This window comes from Macaca fascicularis, chromosome 9 (genome assembly GCF_037993035.2).
Source record: "Macaca fascicularis isolate 582-1 chromosome 9, T2T-MFA8v1.1".
Lineage (NCBI taxonomy): Eukaryota > Metazoa > Chordata > Mammalia > Primates > Cercopithecidae > Macaca > Macaca fascicularis.
In genome coordinates this window covers 119,323,493-119,343,367 of record NC_088383.1, presented here as the reverse complement: position 1 = coordinate 119,343,367, position 19,875 = coordinate 119,323,493, and the positions used below count along the sequence as shown (strand labels likewise).

The following is a 19,875-nucleotide window of genomic DNA, read 5'->3' as shown; positions in this document are numbered from 1 at the left end:
AATCACAACAGTAGCTACTTGTTAATTTTCTATTTGAAACACAGTGATGTCAATAGTATTGTACCCTGCCAGCCACCATGGGGTAAAGTACATTTTGAAACCAAAACAAACTTCCTACGTGCTGGCAAGTGAGATCTGAGATACAGTGATAACGTTCTATAAGACACTGACCTAGTTTTATATACAAAATGCAAGAATTAAGTCTACTCTTCTATGAAAGTTTAAATCTAACTCTCACAGCTCTATTCCTACCCAGAGCCCAGTATAATTGCTTTATTATATCAAATTATTGTCCAGGATGGAAGAGGGAAATGATGAAATACTGTTACTGATCTCTAATTAAAATGGTGATCTTACATAGCACAAAACAGCACATTTAAAGAATGCTTTGTAATATAGCTGTTCATCTAGAAGCGTAAAATGAAAATAGCAAAGCACCTTTAAAAATGGCCCTACTAATAAGATGTGAGTTGTAAAATAGCTCATTTTAAGGAGATATATTCATGTAGGAGGAAAGACATTTTATTAAATGGAACAGGAATAATCTGACCCAAGAATTAATTCACCCCAGAAGGCGAATATTCATAATTTGTACTGAATATGAGTAACCTGAAATAGAGAGTTAAACGATTAAAAGTGGTAACCATGCTTACTACTGGCAGATGGCAAATGATTTGGCATTGCTGGACATCTGCCAATCCAGTTAAGCCAGCCAGGAATTATTTTTAAAGTCCCATTTTAGAACAATTTTCCCAAAATCAAAATGCAGTTTGTTTTTTGGTGAGGAGGACATAAAATCTGCGGTAGAAAAAGGGTAACAAAGTGAACTGTTGGCCAATGTGTATGTGTATGTGTATGTGGTGGTGTTGTCGTCGTTAACAACTGAGGCATTTACAGGCCATTTGCAACCTCTGGAAAAATAAAATTCACAGAATTTAAAATATGCCATAGTCCCCGATAATAATAGAGAATCGATGTTTTGGTATGTCTTTTTATTTCTAAATTACTTAATTGTTCTGAGCTCTCTTTCATTATACTGTATCACTTTTTTTTTTTTTTCCTGACCACAAAGGGCCCAACTGAAGAGTAGTTTTTGAGAGTAACTTTTGGAGGCAGCCTAGCATAACACAACACCTGGCACCAATCCTGGGCATGCTCTCCTCTGATAAGGCAGAAATTTTCTCAGTGTTATAGTAGGGCACTTACAGATTAGCACTTTTAGGCAGATAGAAAGTGAACCCTAAGAACTACTTTATTTTTTAAAACCCTTCTGAAAAGGGAAAGATGGTTTGATAGATTAACACCAATTACAATTATCTCCTCTTTATCAAGTAAAAGACTGGGTTCAAGTTATATCTGGGTTGCAACATTACACTGTGTGACTTGCTTCTATTTATATTTGTCTAAATCTTAGTTTGACTCTCCTCTAGAAAAGCCCAGGAAAAGATTAAATGAGACAGGAATCAGAGCTCTAGTATTTATTTTATATGATTCCAGCCTCAGCTCAATACCATTACAATTTTCTAAGGACTGCTACACAAGTGCTATTATTTTCATTTCATCAATAGCTCAGGAGAACAGCCCTGAAAAATCTATACAGTTCCAGGGATTTGAGAAAAGAAGGAAGAGCCAGGCGGAGGGGAACATGTTTCAATTATTGCCAATCAATAATTTAGTTGTTCATCAGGCAGGTTGTGTGGCTCTCTTGCCTAAGTATATTCCAATAGCAAGAACATATTGACTATTACTCCAACTAAAGAAGCCAGTAGAGTATGGAGGTTACATTTTCCAATCTTGGCTACATTTCCTTTCAGATATTGCAGGATGAAAGTTCTAAAACATCTTTCAGGATCACCAACAACTGTTATCTCACAGAACAAAAGGCATATGAAGGATACTTGGACATGGTAGAAAATAAGACCCAACATATATTCTGTATTTTCTTCTAAAATATCAATATTTCTTGAACATTGCAAACCAGCAAACCCATGTTCCCTCATTCATCTGACCCAATATATGCTAACAGTAAATTCCAACTGTTTTCAAGGAAGTCCTAAGGGCCCATATCACCAAATTGCTTCTTTAAGAAAAATCATTTTCCATTATAAAAACAGCAGTCTTGAAAAGTCAATCAGCTCTATCTAAATTGTGTTATGTTTACAAATGTTTTAACTGCAAAGATGGAATTTCTAATCAAAAAAAAGAACCTTATTTAGAAAAGAGTGATTTTTTTCACAGCTTTGTCGAATACAAGCTGTTCTGTAAAAGAGTAATTGTGAATCAGGCTGGAATAAAGTGAATCAAGATAGAAAAACCCTACAAACATAACAATTCTAAAGAAAAATGACATATTTGGTTGCATCAATGGTCCAAATGCCAAAGAGTTCACTATTGACAATGACACCAACAGATGGCTCAGAAAAAACTATGATGGCTGTCCTCCATGACAGTAACCAATATATTACAGAAACATATGCCTAACATCTCCTTACTAAAGCCCAATAGCAATATTTAATCAAAGAACTGATCTAAACTTGGTTTGATTTTATTTCTATTTTTATTAGGGTAGTAAGATAGTTACCACACATTGTATTAAGACTTTTTTTAATTTGAGAATTCCTCTTTTAAGATTCAAAGGGAATAGACACCCTCATTTTAGTCATTATGATTTTTGAAGAAGAAATCTAAGTGTACCTTTTCCTAATTTCTGGGTTTCTCCCTTATCTTAATTCAGCCATTACACTTCAACGTTAGAAAACCTGTATCTTTCTCATTTAATTTTAGATTTTAAAGGGACGGCTTTGCTCTAGTTACTTCAGGATAAAAGTATCAGAAAATAATGCATTCTATGAAACATAGATTTTTCTGTAATGGCATAAAATCCCCTATTAACCTCAGTTTTTAGGGAAGCTTACAAGAGATAGGTTATGGGTTAAAATTTTTAAAAATCAATAATCACGGGTTGATGCACTAAAGCAGGCAGAAAGTTTAAAAAGGCACAGGATTTCCCATGCAAACATCTTGCTTGGGCTTCTCTATTAAAGGATGAGAAGCACTCAGATAAAATATAATGTACAAGGTGAAATACATGATCTCAAAAGTTACTAGGCTCTTCATCATATAGGGCCTACTAGAATAAAGTTGGCATCTTCAATAGTACTCCAAAACAGAATGACCTCTAAGAAATTATGGAGGGCTGGTTGGGCGTGGTGGCTCACACCTGTAATCCCAGCACTTTGGGAGGCTAAGGCTGGCAGATCACGAGGTCAGGAGATCGAGACCATCCAGGCTAACACAGTGAAACCCCGTCTCTACTAAAAATACAAAAAAATTAGCCGGGCGTGGTGGCAGGCACCTGTAGTCCCAGCTACTTGGGAGGCTGAGGCAGGAGAATGGCATCAACCCGGGAGGCGGAGCTTGCAGTGAGCCAAGATTGCACCACTGCACTCCAGCCTGGGCGACAGAGCGAGACTCTATCTCAAAAAAAAAAAAAAAAAGAAAAAAGAAAAAAGAAAATTATGGAGGGCTAAGGAATCAGATGTTCAGTTATCCTTATTTACTTAGAGGTAATGATAGATTGATCTGTTCCGTTGAGGCTTTTGGTTGTTTTCACAAGACATTTGGGCATTCACCAACATTGCCACCACAAAAAGAGGGAGAACCATTGTAGACACTCCTTCATAGAAAACACAGCCATTAAAAATGACACTGTATTTTAGCTGTCATCAGAGACATACCAGGAAAGCAACTATAAATTAATAAGAAGGTTGTATCACATTCTCCAAATGTACTCTCAGGCCTGTATCTATCTTATCCATGCTGAAAAGCTGCAAGCTCACTTTCACCCCAGAGTAGGCGACAACTATAATGATTAAAAGAGCAAAAATGACTCAGATGTAGTATTTCTCCTGAAAGCCCTTTTAAACATACTGAAAACATGATAAAAACCAATTATGGCAAACTCCAAGACAGAACCATGCAGAGGAATAACCACTCGTGTCTAAGGTGTTCATATTAGCTTCAGCCTGGGATAACCCCTGCTATGAGTTTACCTCAACTCCCATCTCAAACACACACAACTTAGCACTTAATTATATGCTGCTTATAGAAGCTTATAATATCTTTTGTCTTCTACCTAGACTATAAGTCTCCAGAGCAGGGCTTAGGACTTCTACTTCTTTTATCCTATCCCCATTACCTAGCACACGGTCAATGCCTAATACGTGCTTGTCAGTTGATTTGTAATTATCTTTAGAAGTCCTCTGTCAGTGTTAGGATCTATACCACTTCAAAAGAACTCCCATTTCCACCAAAAATTTCAAATCAGAAAACATCATCTTGGGGTATGTAAGACTGTCAAGAGACATCAGCATAATTACCCATTACTTGTAAGTCACCCTAGATTGATAATCAAAGGAAGTTCAAAATAAATCCTAAATTTTCAAGATCAAGTAATCAAGGAAGTTTGAAACAAACCCTAAATCTAAATTTTTAACATATTTCTTTGTTCTCTCATCTAAAAGTGCAAAGGGTGAGGAAGGGAAGAGAGTCAGAGAGAGGAGCCAAATTGTACTTTATTGAAAACAGTAAAACTGTTGTTAAAAGATAAACAATTTTTAACTATTATTTATTCCTAACCACTGTTGGGCCTGTACTAGCATCTAACTCCGCCATACTCAAGAGCTCTACCAAAATCTTCACCTGCCAAGAAAGATGTGTCCATTTTGCAAATCGAAGGTGACAAACTCAAACAATATGTTTGAGCTCCAGCTTTTCCATATCCGAACTAAAAAATCCTAAATAGAAGTAGAATACAGTTCTCTATACCATTTCTAGAAAACATTTCTCCATCAAGGACCACCATTTCAAAAAACAAAATTTTTAACATAAAGCACTAAACAGCAGTAGCCTCAAGCTAATGTTTAAAAATCAATTGTTTTCTATTCCATTCAACTATTACTAAACATTGTTGACTACAATTTTAAATGAATGGAATTTTATTATGGCAAATTATAAACCCAGTTAAAATCTAAAAAATAATAAAGTTAACAGGAATTTGCCTGAGTAAATTAATCTACATAAGAAATCTTTATCTGGATGAAATTTAAAATTTTATGATCTCGAGAATATTTAAAAATTAATTACTAGGACGGGTGTGGTGGCTCATCCTAGCACTTTGGGAGGCTGAGGCGGGGGGATCACGAGGTCAGGAGTTTGAGACTAGCCTGGCCAACATGGTGAAACCCTGTCTCTACTAAAAATATAAAAATTAGCTGGGCGTGGTGGCGGGTGCCTGTAATCCAAGCTACTCAGGAGGCTGAGGAAAGAGAATAATTTAAACCTAGGAGGCAGAGGTTGCAGTGAGCCAAGATCACGCCATTGCACTCCAGACTGGTGACACAGCGAGACTCCATATCAAAAAATAAATAAATAAATAAATAAATCACTAATATATTTCCTTCTAAGCACAGCAAATCAGAATGTGCTAAACAAAACTATTTTCAAATTTTCTAATAAAATGCCCAATACAGCAGGAACAAGTTTTGGTATATGATATTTGAAACTCACTAAAATAGTTATAAATTACTTTTTCTTTTTTTTTTTTTTTGAGACGGAGTCTCGCTCTGTTGCCCATGCTGGAGTGCAGTGGTGCAATCTCGGCTCACTGCAAACTCTGCCTCCCAGGTTCACACCATTGTCCGGCCTCAGCCTCCTGAGTAGCTGGGATTACAGGCGCCCGCCATCATGCCCGGCTAATTTTTTTATATTTTTAGTAGAGACGGGGTTTCATCGTGTTAGCCAGGATGGTCTCAACCTCCTAGCCTCGTGATCTGCCTGCCTCAGCCTCCCAAAGTGCAGGGATTACAGGTGTGAGCCACGACGCCCAGCCAAATTACTTTATTTTTAATAACCTCTTATCTCTACTTTAATTGCTTCACAGCCTTCAAATGAATCAAACTCAGAACTCACATATATGTAACTCATATACCTTTGTGGAAAAAAAGATGTGCATTATGTATCTCTCTCATACACGCTTTTAAATTGTGGCAACAGAAAAGTGGCTCCAGATGAACCCATTGGCCATTTCAATAATAATCTCTGTAGCTAGCAGCATGTATGGAAATTTAGCACATCCTAACATATTTTCCTAAAGCTATTAATTCTAAACTAAGAGAGACATTAGCTTTCCAAAAAGGAATAGGTCTTCCTAAGGTTCTGTCCAAGGTCAGTGTTCCAGCAGATCATGGAAACTTCCATGAAAGATTGTATTTCTGTAAATAATTCTACAGGCCTTAAATGATGTCAAATAAAATAGTTGTGAGAAGAAACAAAAAAACAGAAGGAAAATAGGATTAACACAACTGCAGATGAAAATCGTAGAAAAGAGTTTATCTCAAAAAGCAAGCTGAAATCTAAGATGCTATATCAAATTATAGAGCTATTTAGACAGAACAGGGTAACAACACCTCAAGGGCCAGATATTTGTATAAATTCCCAAAATTCTGAGGAATGTTTTCATAACAAAAAAGATCTGTCACAGCTTCTATGCTAATTACAGTAAACTTCAAGTTACAATGGAGTTTCTTGGTCTGCTGCACCAATTCAAATACAGAAAAAAAAGTACTTTCATCTGTAAAACCATTGCACTCAAGAGGCATTTTCTCATGGTACGACTTTAGCAAAGAGGTCCCATTATGAAGCACAATCACCACATATTTCCTAAGTGGGTCATATTACCTAGAATATTCTATGGGGACAAACTGTTCTCTTTGAAGCAGGAGTGGAGAACAAAACTATTTTCCTTGGAAAGGGAATATATTTGCAGAGTAGCAAATATCTCAGTATGTGCCTTCCTAAAATATTTTCTATCTTGACATGGCAGGTTTTACCAGCGAAAACAAAAACAGACAAACAAAAAAATTCAGCTATTTATTTGACTTGGCAGTCAACTTTTTTCTCTTAATCTAACGAAAGGTGCAGAGCCTGCTACAGAAATGTTCCTTACTAATTCACCTTAAGTATTAAGTGTAAGGCACTGTGTCAGATACAAAGACAAGCAAGTTACAGTTTCTGCCCTCATGGAATATACATGCTCTAGCAAGAATATAAATGATCTAGAAAGGGAGGAAATAACACTATAAAGTAGTATGGGTTAAAATTCATACAAGTGATACAAACAGTGAATCTGAGATAGGAATTTAGAGAGATCAGTTTGGATAATCAGGAAACACTTTGTGAAAAATTATGTATCTTAGCTGTGCACCTTGAAGGTAGTGTAAAAAACTCTGGTCTGCGAATCAGAAAACCTAGTTTCTCATCCTGACTTTGTCATTAACCAGACTGGCAGAGCATATTACTTAAAGGGACTTAGATTTTCAATACTCTACTAGATGATCTTCTAAGGTCTCTCCCACCTTTATTGTCTGTGGAAATGTATGAACAGAATACACCTATTGCCTTTTTTAAAATCTTACTTTAAAGTACTGTAAACTAAGTGGTTCAAAAAAAATCTTTAAGTTCACAAATTAATGCACTCTTACTACAGAAACTATGACAATAAAATCAACATGATCATTTCCCCTTAAATCTCACTCCTTTCCCCAGAAGTAACAAAAGTGTATCCGTTTGACATCTCTTTTGAGGTGTGCCTTTTCCTATGCGTTTATATACACATACATGTACATATAGAAATATAATCATCCCACAGTATCAATGGGGGATACCAAAATCCCCAATGCTGAAGTCCCTGATATAAAATGGTGTAATATTTGCATATAACCTATGTATATCCTCCTCTATACCTTAAATCATCTCTAGATTACTTATAATAGTTACTACAATGTGAATACCATGTAAATAGTTGTTGTATTGTTTAGGGAATAAGGATAAGGGGAAAAAGTCTGTATATGTTTAGCATAGATGCAATTTTTCCCCCAAATACTTTCAATCCATAGTCATTTGAATCCATGGATGTGGAGTTCACAGATACAAGAGCCAACTACATGTGATTTTGCTTTGTTATTTTTTAACATAAATGAGATCATATTGAAATGCTATTTTGCAATTTGCTTATTTTCATTTAATATGACTTGGCAATCTCTCCACATACACATATACACATCTACATCATTCTTTTTACTTGCTACATGGTATGGATGTATCATCATTTATTTAGTCATTCCCCTGTTAGGAGAAATTCATGTTACTTCTAATTCTTTTGTTATTATAAACTCTTTTGTTATTCTTGTTCACGCCTATCTGTGCATGAGTAGAAGTTCAAAAAGCAGGGGAAGTATATAGTCAATCTGAGCTGAAGTTATAAAGGTAGAAAATATAGGAGAAGATGAAAAAGCTCAGACCAGGCATCCATATTTTCAGCAAAGGGAGAAATGAAGAGTCACAACAGGATACTGGAAATACCTTTAGACTAGGAGATGGGAGATACGGGTCCTAGCCGTTGGATCAAAAACTAGATCTAAGAGTAAAAAGTGGGATTGGGTACTTCAAATAGCAGAAATTTTTAGTCTCGAAGAAATCTTAAAAGATATTCATCTCTATCACATAATTTTAGAGGAACTAAGGTCCTGTCTGTAAACTACAATATAATTTGATGACCCCTAGAGCTTTGGCTTTTGCCTCACACTCTCTTGGAGGGGTAAAAAAAAAAAAATGGTTTGAATAGTCATTATGATAAATGCTATAAGGGGACAATGAGAAGTGAAAATAGCCAATCCATAAAGGCTGCAATTAAAACACAGCGTAACTATCTAGTGGACTCAGTCAGCACAGCTCTGATTTCCAACGCTTAGAAACTCTGCAAGCAAAACATAAACAGCAGACATGTCCTAGAATTAGGAATGGTGCTTGGCAGATTATCAAAGCAGTGAGGACATTACTTAAAAGCTACTTTTATTGTCTAAATGGTTAGGAAGAAAGATTCCAACATACTGACCTGCAGCTACTTTCTCTTCAGATTGTTTATAGACAAATATTTTAGATGAGCTAAGCTGAGCTCCTTGTTTTGTGTAAGAGCAGTGTGCTTTTTCCTCCTGGTATATGGCTCACTCCATCCAGTGATCACTGGAGCCTATTAAAGTGACTGATGAGATACAATAATATAATACAGTTACAACCACAAAATCAGATTTCTGGAGCCTGAGCAAATACAAACTTATCAGACAATACAAAAAAAAAAAAAAGTGGCCAGAAGTTATAGCACAATAATGTTTACCAGATTAACTACATGTCCTTAGAAGTCAGTGGTAAGCAGTTTTCCAAAAGGGACAGGGTCCTGAATGTTCCTGAGCATTTAAACTTCAGAATTTGTATCCGTATCTATCCATATGAGTGTGTATATGTGTACACACAGCTTTGAGGAATGTGTTTGTAATATACACACAAATATATGTTTCTTAGGGCAAATTCTAGTCTTATATATTTACTACTTATCAAAGTACTTCATTATAAATTAAAACCTTATTATAGCTACAGTACCATGTATTATAATAATCTTTAGATATTTACAAAGTACCAAATTTTAAATGAAGTAAGATTCTAAGCTGATTTTTCCTGCTGGTCTTTCATTTCGTGTGTATGTGTGTCTTAAGTGTCATATATATGTGTATATGTATGTATGTGTGTGTGTGTATATATATATATAATATAATATATATATATAATATAATATATAATATATATATATATATATTTATATATATATATACACACACACACACACCTGTATCAAGGAAAATGCTTCAGAAACAGTAGAGTAACAACTAAGTTTCTAATATGCCAATAATAACTGAACTCAAAAATTCACAAAACTGTACAAAACTTTACATGTAAGCAGGGATTTCAAAGATTATCTAGAGCTCCTCCTTTAATAGCCAAGAAAAGCAAGACCCCAAGAAGTTGTATAACTTATACAACATTCACAATCTATCAGCAGTAGAGATGGATGGAAAAATTATGTCTTCTGACTTCTGGTATGACACTCAAGTCAATGCATTACATATCTCTCAAGGGTCATCTGTGTTGGATTCTGAGTATCATTTTTGACAATTTGGCTCCAAAATCATGTTTAGTATTAAAAACTGTCTTTCTCCATTGGCGTTTCCCAAAATAACAACAAAACAAGGAAGTCATTTACTTATGAGTTAAGTTCCAACTTTTCTTGATTTAGAAGATGTGAGTATAAGCAATATGTCATGTGTTTGTCATAGTGCTGATTAATTATTTTCCAAACAAATTTGCCTTAAAGAACTGGTTAGCTAGTAATCAGATTAGGAAATTCTGTTGTCATTATTGAATCCTAGTTTAGACCTAAAGTTTTTCACTAGTAACTCAGGACTTTCACTGTCATGGGATTGACATTATTTACTAGAATAAATAGAAAAAGATAAGCAAGCCGGGCGCAGTGGCTCAAGTCTGTAATCCCAGCACTTTGGGAGGCCGAGACAGGCAGATCACGAGGTCAGGAGATCGAGACCATCCTGGCTAACACAATGAAACCCCGTCTCTACTAAAAAAATACAAAAAACTAGCCGGGCGTGGTGGGGCGCCTGTAGTCCCAGCTACTCAGGAGGCTGAGGCAGGAGAATGGCATAAACCCGGGAGGCGGAGCTTGCAATGAGCTGAGATCCGGCCACTGCACTCCAGCCTGGGCAACAGAGCAAGACTCTGTCTCAAAAAAAAAAAAAAAGAAAAAAGAAAAAAGAAAAAGATAAGCAAGCAGAAAAGAATTACCCTCTTCCTCAAAACAGCTAAAATATATCAAAAAATCCGAATCTCTTCATTTTTAGAATATAAATGCAAGATACTAACAAAGTCTCCCATCTAATAAAAAGACAAGATTTCTTACTGATTTTCCTCTTGGCATGCTTTAATTGCCAAAATTTGTACCAGAATAGAAATTATCTTTAAATGAAGAAGATTCTAGTCTAAGGAAAACTATTTGAATTGTGCTTACTATTCAACTTTCAATATTTATCAAAGCATTTACAATGGACAAATTCCTTTACAATATGCAGCAAAAGAATCTGGCAAAATAACATACTGCCTTAAAGTCTAGTAGGATTCTCCTGTGTAATTATTACAAGCATCAGTACTAAAGGTATAGTCAGTTTATGAATCAAACACATTCCTCAAAGCTGCATATAAAATAAATTTATATTGCATCATCTAAAATATCTCAAGAAAATCTATTAATTAAACTCTTTCTGTTGTTTTTTTAAATTACAAATTCATAGTTTGAGAAGAATTGTTTTCCTAAACAAGTTACAGCTTAAGTTAGGTACTCTGCAATCACTTGCACAAAAAGCTACCTCAACTTCGCTATAATATACCATGTCAATAATTCAAGGTCTGACTTATTTATTTCTATACATAATTTTAGAAGCTGAATTTCAAGTTATAATACTTCTGATTATTTTTTAAGATCTCATGATCTTATTTCTTCCCACACATCAGTTGTAGAATTGCTTTAAACTTTAATAATTGGATAGCTGAAATACTAAGAACACTTGGTTCCTACAATTCAGTCTTTGTCTCTGAATGAGCCTCTGTCACCTTGTTGTATATGTAACCTAGGTCAGGGAGAAGAAAACTTAGTCTTAATGAACTATTTCTAACAAAGGTCAGTATAGAAACTGTGAATCTATCTAGACACAACTGCCACGACTTCATTGTACAGACTGCATTTTAGATGTGTAATTTTATCCTGGCTACATTTCCTCTATTTTATCTCTAAAAGCTGCATATTACTTCATCTTTATCTCATATAGCATTCAATTATAACTCTAACAGGTGCCTATCTCTGCCCTCTGACAACTATTTTTAGTTGGTCTACAGTTTTCAGTATTCCTATCCCTATAGAAATTACAGTTAAAATATTCATTTACTTGCATACAAAAAGAAATACATGAATTATATGTCTGTCTGACAAATGATCCTATTCTTCATACTGTTTGATGTTAATTTACATATTTATCTGGTTCCTAAGAAAATTCAAGTAAATGAATGTCCCCTACTTGGAGTTTCATAAGAAAATTCAATTAAATGAGGGATCCCTACTTTCCAAGACATAGTCACTTTTTAAGTGTTCTACAGTAACCCTCTATAATTAAGCCCTGCAATTGGACTCCTACTGTCTAAAAAAGTGCAAAGAATACAATTATCTTCTTCAGGACTTTTGCAATAATTAAAAGTATGGGTGTCAGTTTTCTACCTTTAGGTTAAAAATGGGAAGTAACCACCATTTTTATCTGCCAGAAATAAAATCCAGAAAACTGGATCAGTAGCTACTTCCTGATCACTGGACAATGTTGCTTCTCCTTTCCTCCACAACTATACTCCTTTAATTTTGTTGTTATAACAAATATAATCAAGTTATATTCCATTACATCTTAAATGAAATTTATAAAACTAGTAAATTCTTTCAATATCTGGTCTTAATTTTGTTAGATTTCACTGTTATTTAGAAATCCTTGAAACCTATACCACCCCCCCATTTTTTTTCCAGTCCAGAGGGTTTTTGTTTGCTTGTTTGTTTTTTAAACACCTATTATGCCATGAATTCACAAGGAATAGGTTCCAGCAGTTCAGGCATCTTTCCACTGGTTCTTATAAAGTACGCTTCTCTGGATGGAGCAGTCTGGTGCTTCAGCTGAACCCAGAAACCTTTCTCTTTGGCTTCTTTTTCTGTTTTCCTTCATGCATTTCAGGAAGCTACCTCAGTTCTTAAAGTGCTTAAAAAATATGCTCAATACACGTTAATTCTCTTGGCAAGAATCTTGCCCTTCGCAGTAGCTCATGCCTGTAATCTCAGCACTTTGGGACGCCAAGGCAGGTGGATCACTTCAGGTCAGGAGTTCGAGACCAGTTTGGCCTACATGGCAAAACCCCATCTCTACTAAAAATACAAAAACTACCAGGTGTGGCGGTGGGTGCCTGTAATCCCAGCTACTTGGGAGGCTGAGGTAGGAGAATCACTTGGACCACCTGGGAGGCAAAGGTTGCAGTGAGCCAAGATTGCACCACTGCATTCCAGCCAGGGCAACAGAGCGAGACTCCATCTCAAAAAATAAATAAATAAATAACTTGCCCTTAACTTGTTTGTGTACAACAATGCTAATATCATGCTCGCAGTCTTCCAGTTTTGCCATGGTAACATTTGTGGACTTTTTTCTCAACAGTACCCATTCCTTTGAGGTCTACAATATCATCTTTCTTGCAGAATCGCATGTCTGTGGCCAAAGGAACAATTCCATGTTTTCTAAAAAACCCAGAGAACATATATCAGGAGTCTCTCCTCTTTCCCTTTATGTTTGTTATTTTGGTAAATTACTGGAAGATGGTAGTTCCAGCTAAAAGAAAGGTATATTCTTTTTATATGCTAAATTGAGCCTAATCTTTCTCCATTATTAAATACTCATACCACATTACATACTGGCACCACATAATATATTGAAAACTTACCTGTGGTTAATTACATGTCTTAAGTAATTCCAAAGTGTTGAGCCATCTGTGCAGTGCCATCAGCTGATGATGAGATTATCAGTTTTTTTAAGTGCCAAACTGCAAACTCAATGGACTTTTCAAGACCTTTCTCCGATCAGTGGTAACTGGTATGATGAATGGATGACTACAAAGTTGGTGAGCAACCCTAGATGGGTTGCTCTTAGTAATTGTGAAGTGGTATCGTATAGTTTTGATTCACATTTCCCTAATGTCTACTAATACTAAGGATTTCACATGTATATTAGCCATTTCTTTTTTTTTTTTTTTGAGACGGAGTCTCACTCTTTGCCCAGGTTGGAGTGCAGTGGCACAATGTCAGCTCAGGTTCTGCTGCAACCTCTGCTGCCCAGGTTCAAGTGATTCTCCTGCCTCAGCCTCCCGAGTAGCTGAGATTACAGGCATGTGCCACCACGCCTGGCTAATTTTGCATTTTTAGTAGCGACGGGGTTTCTCCATATTAGTCAGGCTGGTCTTGAACTCCCGTCCTCAGGTGATCTGCCCACCTTAGCTTCACAAAGTGCTGGGATTACAGGCACGAGCCACCGTGCGTGGCTCACTTTGATAAATTCTAATGTATCTTTTTGTTGTTGTTGGTTGTGTTTTTGGTGTCATACGTAAGAAACCATTGCCTAATGCAACATCACAAAGATTTACCCTTTTTTTTTTTTTTTTTTTTTTGAGACGGAGTCTCGCTCTGTCGCCCAGGCTGGAGCGCAGTGGCCGGATCTCAGCTCACTGCAAGCTCCACCTCCTGGGTTTACACCATTCTCCTGCCTCAGCCTCCCTAGTAGCTGGGATTACAGGCGCCCACCACCTCATCCGGCTAGTTTTTTTTTTTTTTTTTTTTTGTATTTTTTAGTAGAGACAGGGTTTAACCGTGTTAGCCAGGATGGTCTCGATCTCCTGACCTCGTGATCTGCCCGTCTCGGCCTCCCAAAGTGCTGGGATTACAGGCTTGAGCCACCGTGCCTGGCCACAAAGATTTACACTTATGTTTTATTCTAAGAATTTTATTAGCTCTTAAATTCAGGTCTATGACCCATTTTGAGTTTTGTGTATGGTATGAGGTAGGGATCTAACCTCATTATTTTGTATGTAGGTATCCAGTTGTGTCAGCTCTATTTGTTGAAAAGACATTACATTGTCTTGTGATCCTTGTTAAAAATTAGTTGACCATAAATGTCAGAAATTCTTTCTACACGCTCAACTCTATTCCACTAATCAGTAAGTCTATTCTTTGGTCAGTTCCATACTGCCTTGATTGCTGTAGTTTTATAGTGAGATTTGAAATCAGGAAATGCAAGCTCTTCAACTTTATTCGTTTCAAGATTGTTTTGGTTATTCTGGGTACCTTATATTTTCACATGAATTATAGGACCAGCTTGTCAATTTCTGCAAAAAAAAAACAAAGGAAGCTGGAACTTTCATAGGGCTTGCACTGAATGTGTAGATCAATTTGGAGAGTATAGCCATCTTAAAATATTAAGTCTTCCAATCCATGAGCACAGGATATCTTTTCATCTATTTAGGTCTTCCTTAATTTATTTCAAAAGTATTTTGTATTAATAGTTTTCAGTGTACAAAGCTTTCATCTTCTTGGTTACATTTATTCCTAGGTATTTTATTCTTTTGGATGCTATTGTACATGTAATTATTTTCATCTTACTTTGCCCAATCCATCAGAAGATTCACTATCTATGGGAAATACAGCCTTATGAAATGTATTTCTGAAATAATAAAGACTTGAAAGTTGAAATCATACCTTGGTCCAATGGACTGCAGAATGGATGCTGTGTTAGCATACATGAAAACAGCATTAATATCCTTGTACATCTCCATCAGAGCTCTTGGGTAACCAGGTGTATTGTCAATGAGCAATAATTTTTTTTTAAAAAATTTCTGAGCAGGCCGGGCGCGGTGGCTCAAGCCTGTAATCCCAGCACTTTGGGAGGCCGAGACGGGCGGATCACAAGGTCAGGAGATCGAGACCAGCCTGGCTAACCCGGTGAAACCCCGTCTCTACTAAAAAATACAAAAAACTAGCCGGGTGAGGTGGCGGGCGCCTGTAGTCCCAGCTACTCGGGAGGCTGAGGCAGGAGAATGGCGTAGACCCGGGAGGCGGAGCTTGCAGTGAGCTGAGATGCGGCCACTGCACTCCAGCCTGGGCGACAGAGCAAGACTCCGTCTCAAAAAAAAAAAAAAAAAAAAAAAAAAAAAAAGACTCCATCTCAAAAATTTCTGAGCAGTAGGTCTCAACAGTAGGCTTCAAACAGTAAACTATGCTATAAACGATGTACTGTCATTCAGGCTTTATTGTTCCATTTACAGAGCACAGGCAGAGGAGATCTGGCCTCGTTCTTAAGGGCCTAGAATTTTCAGAATGGTAAATGAGTACTGGCTTCAACTTCAAGTCACCAGCTGCATTAGCCCATCAGCCCCTATTAAGACAGTCAGCCCAGTCTTTGAAACTTTGAAGCCAGGCATTGACTTCTCTTCTCTATGACTTCTGCCTGTAGCTATGAAAGTCCTAGATGACATCTTCTTCCAATAGATGGTGGTTTCGTCTACTTTGAAAACCTGTTGCCACCTTCACTGATTATTCTAGCTAGATATTCTCAATTTGCTATAGCTTCCACCTTAGCACCTGCTGCTTCACTTTGTACATTTGTTATGGAGATGACTTCTTTTCTTAAATCTCATGAACCAAACTCTGCTAGCTTCCAACTTTTCTTCTGCAGCTTCCTCCCCTCTTAGCCTTCATAAAATTGAATAGAGTTAGGGCCTTGCTCTGGATTAGGCTTTGGCTTAAGAGAATGTTCTGGCTGGTTTCTATCCAGACTACTAAAAGTTTCTCCATATCACCCATAAGGCTGTTTCACTTTCATATTTGGATGTTCACCAGAGTAGCACTTTTAATTCCCTTTAAGAACTTTTCCTTTGCATTCACAACTTGGCTATTTGGCATAAGAGATCTAGCTTTCAGTCTGTCGTGGTTTTTGACATACCTTTCTCACTAAGCTTAACGATTTCTAGCTTTAAATTTAAAGTGAAATACACGTGACTCTTCGTTTCACTTGAACACTTAGTGGCCACTGTAGGGTTATTAATTGGCCTAATTTCAATATAGCTGTGTCTCAGGGAATAGGGAGGCACCAAAAGAGGGAGAGAGATGGGGCAACAGCCGGTCAGTGAAGCCATTAGAACACACACAACATTTATTAAGTCTGCATCTTATATGGGCATGGTTTGTGACACCCTAAAACAATTACAATAGTAACATCAAAGATTACAGATCCACAGATCATCATAACGCATAAAATTATAATAAAGTTTAAAATATTGCAAGAATTACCAAAATACAACATAGAAACATGAAGTGAACATATGCTGTTGGAAACTGACTTGCTTGACACAGGGTTGCCACAAACCTTCAATTGCTAAAAAATGCAGTATCTGCAAAGTGCAATAAACGAAGTATACCTGTACAGAAGATTATGATACCTGCAAACAGAAATGGTTTTACTTCTTTCTTTCCAATCTGGATGCCTTTTATTTATTTATTTTTTTCTTATCTAACTGCCCTGGATAGAACCTCCAGTACAATGTTGAGTATTAAGTCATGAAAGTTGACATCCTTATTTCTGATCTTAGGGATTGACATCCTTATTTCTGATCTTAGGGAGAAAGCATTCAGTTTTTCACCATTACAAGTGCCATAAGCTGTGAGTTTGTCATTAACGCTGTTTATCAGGTTGAGAAAGTTACTCTAAAGTATTTTCAAACTGAGACATACTAATACCCTTTGCATCCTAGTAAAACCCAAGGCTAAAATGGGATTTTGACTAAACTTTCCAAAATTACAGTACCCAATCTAAAACCATAGACTTCTAATCCAGCTGAAGTTATAGGTTAATTTCAAACCTACAATAAAGGTTTGATTTCTCTAACCCTGCAACTAGACTTTAATGCAAGCAAATACCCTTTAAGTACTATTAGTTGAGGTAAGAGTTTTAAAGAAAGTTCTGCCAAACCAATGTTATTTCTTTCCTACTAACAAGTGAACATTCTTTTTCTAGAATGTGCACACCATGTAAAAAAAAAAAAAAAAAGGTCCTTTTTAAACAAGTATCTTAAAAGCACAAAAAATAGGCAGTGAAAACCATTTCAGATATGCTCTTCCTGCCAAGGAATCCTAAATTAGTCTGATGATGTACCAAGAGAAAACACTGCCTAACCTCAGTCATAAAGATTTACTTTTACATTTGTTCTAAGATAAGGTAGACCAAAACCATCACTCTGTTAAAACATCCATGTAAAATGGGGACATGATAGGCAGTATAGATAAAAAAAAAATTATATTCATTATCATGTCCAAATAATTGGAATAAACAGAACTAATCCATCAAAAATTCTAACACAAAAAATTTGAAATTTTTTACAGGATTCTTGTCTACAAGTATAAATAAATCTTTTCCTCGTAAAAATGCTTACCATTTTCAAGTCATGGGATGAGAAAGGAATAAAGATCCCACAAGTATAGCAAAAACTTCATCAGATAAAGTGTTCTCCTTTATAAAATTACCTATCCTTATCTTAGTGTACTGTATGATATCCTAAAGGACTAAATGAGTCCATACACTTCTAAAAAAGTAGGATAAACTCTGGCATGGTAAAAATCCTTTAAGCTGTTCTCACTTACCAAGTTTTCTCATATAATTTATTTACATTTTAAGAATTCATTAAATTTTCTACTTGCCTATTATAAAATTATTTTATTAGGTCAACTGAACTCTCAAGAGTATATATCTTCATCACTTTTCACTGAAGTCATTATAATGTGAAAACATGTTGATTATAAATCTACTATCACATATAATTTTTTATTCAATGAATTTTTACTAAATGACTGCTATGTCCTCGGGTAAATAAGACAAAGTCCTGCCTTCCTGAAACTTATATTTTAGTGAAAGAAGTCAGACAATATAAATGAATAAATAACTCAGGCAGATATACATGTTAAGGTGACATAAAAACTAATGCAATAGAGTGTGACCAGGAGGTGATTATTATTCTCTAATCAGATGACCTGAGAGTTGAGAACTAAATAATGATGAAGAACTAGAGCAGGGCTTTCCAAGCAGAAGGAACAGCAAGTGTAAAAGTCCTAAGATGGAAATGATTATGCTGTGTTTAAAGAAAAGAGAGGAAGCAATGTCAGAAGGTCTACAGGAGATAAGGGATAGAGTGGTGCACTTTGCAGGCCACAGACTTTATCTAATTGTAGTGAGAAGCTGACTGTAAACAGAGAAATGACTCAATTTGATATATTCTTTGAGAAGATCATTTTTTTTTTCCTTGCTGCAGTAGGCACTGAGACAAGATAACTTTTGCAGCTATGTGAAGAAATAAGTAGTACCAATTAACAGAAAATAATTTTTTATTTACAGTGTTTCTTAGACCTTTGTCTTCCTTTCTGTTCCCAATTCTATCACCTGAGTGCTGACTCATATCTTTTTACTATATGGACTACTTCAAAAAGCATCCAAACTGGTCTCCCTGCTTCCAGAGCTAGATTGTACTTTTTTTAATGCTTTGTACATGCCTATCTCTTTGCTTCAAAAGCCTCAAAAATTCACCACTGCCAATAAAATAAAATCCAAATTCCTTGGCATTCAGTAACATTCCACAGTCTAATTCCAAACCACCTTTTCAGCCTCGTCTTCCACTACTAATCTGATAAGACTCTGCTATTTAACTCAATATGGTCTACTCACTCCTTCCTGAACACAGCTTACAATGCTACATTCCTGCTTCCACGGCTCTACTCACACTGACTCCTTTCCGTATTCTTTTCTTATATTCAAATTATCTCTCTTCTTCATGGCTCAGTATACATTCTCCTTAACTACCCACAGTAGTAGGTTTTGACTATGACGCACAGTATTTTATATCACAATCCAGTATACACAAGTTTCACAATTCCATATTTAACTTTACTTCATGCAGTGTACTTTGGTGTTTTCTTCAATTTCTTTTTCAAAATGATTCACTAAATGATCACATAGACCACTAGTGAGTTTCAATTTTCAGTATGAAAAACACTATTAGTGTACCCTTCTAGACATTTACTGGTAACTTAACTAGATCATGATATTGAAAGATGAAATATAAATACCAAACTATAATGACCTTAACCTTAGAATAGAATAGGGTATCTTATACTTCATTTGATCTATCATGATGCCATATATAGTATTTATTAATTGTTGCTGAAGAGAAAGATTGATATTAACCATAACTCTCATATTCATGATCAAAAAGGATCATGATTAGAACTGTTTTGTGCTCATATCC

General features: G+C 36.0%; 1 protein-coding gene across 7 annotated transcripts in view; it reads right to left on the bottom strand.

The window, feature by feature from the left end:
* Positions 1 to 19,875, bottom strand: part of MXI1 (MAX interactor 1, dimerization protein) — an 81,128-nt gene that overhangs the window by 17,478 nt on the left and 43,775 nt on the right. Inside the window, exon 4 of one of the 7 annotated variants that reach the window (XR_012418200.1) lies at positions 8,954 to 9,100. The exons of the other annotated variants lie outside the window; for them this stretch is intronic. The gene's annotated coding sequence lies outside the window, so the exon portion shown is untranslated. The remainder of the gene's footprint in view (positions 1 to 8,953; positions 9,101 to 19,875) is intronic. 7 annotated transcript variants of the gene reach the window in all.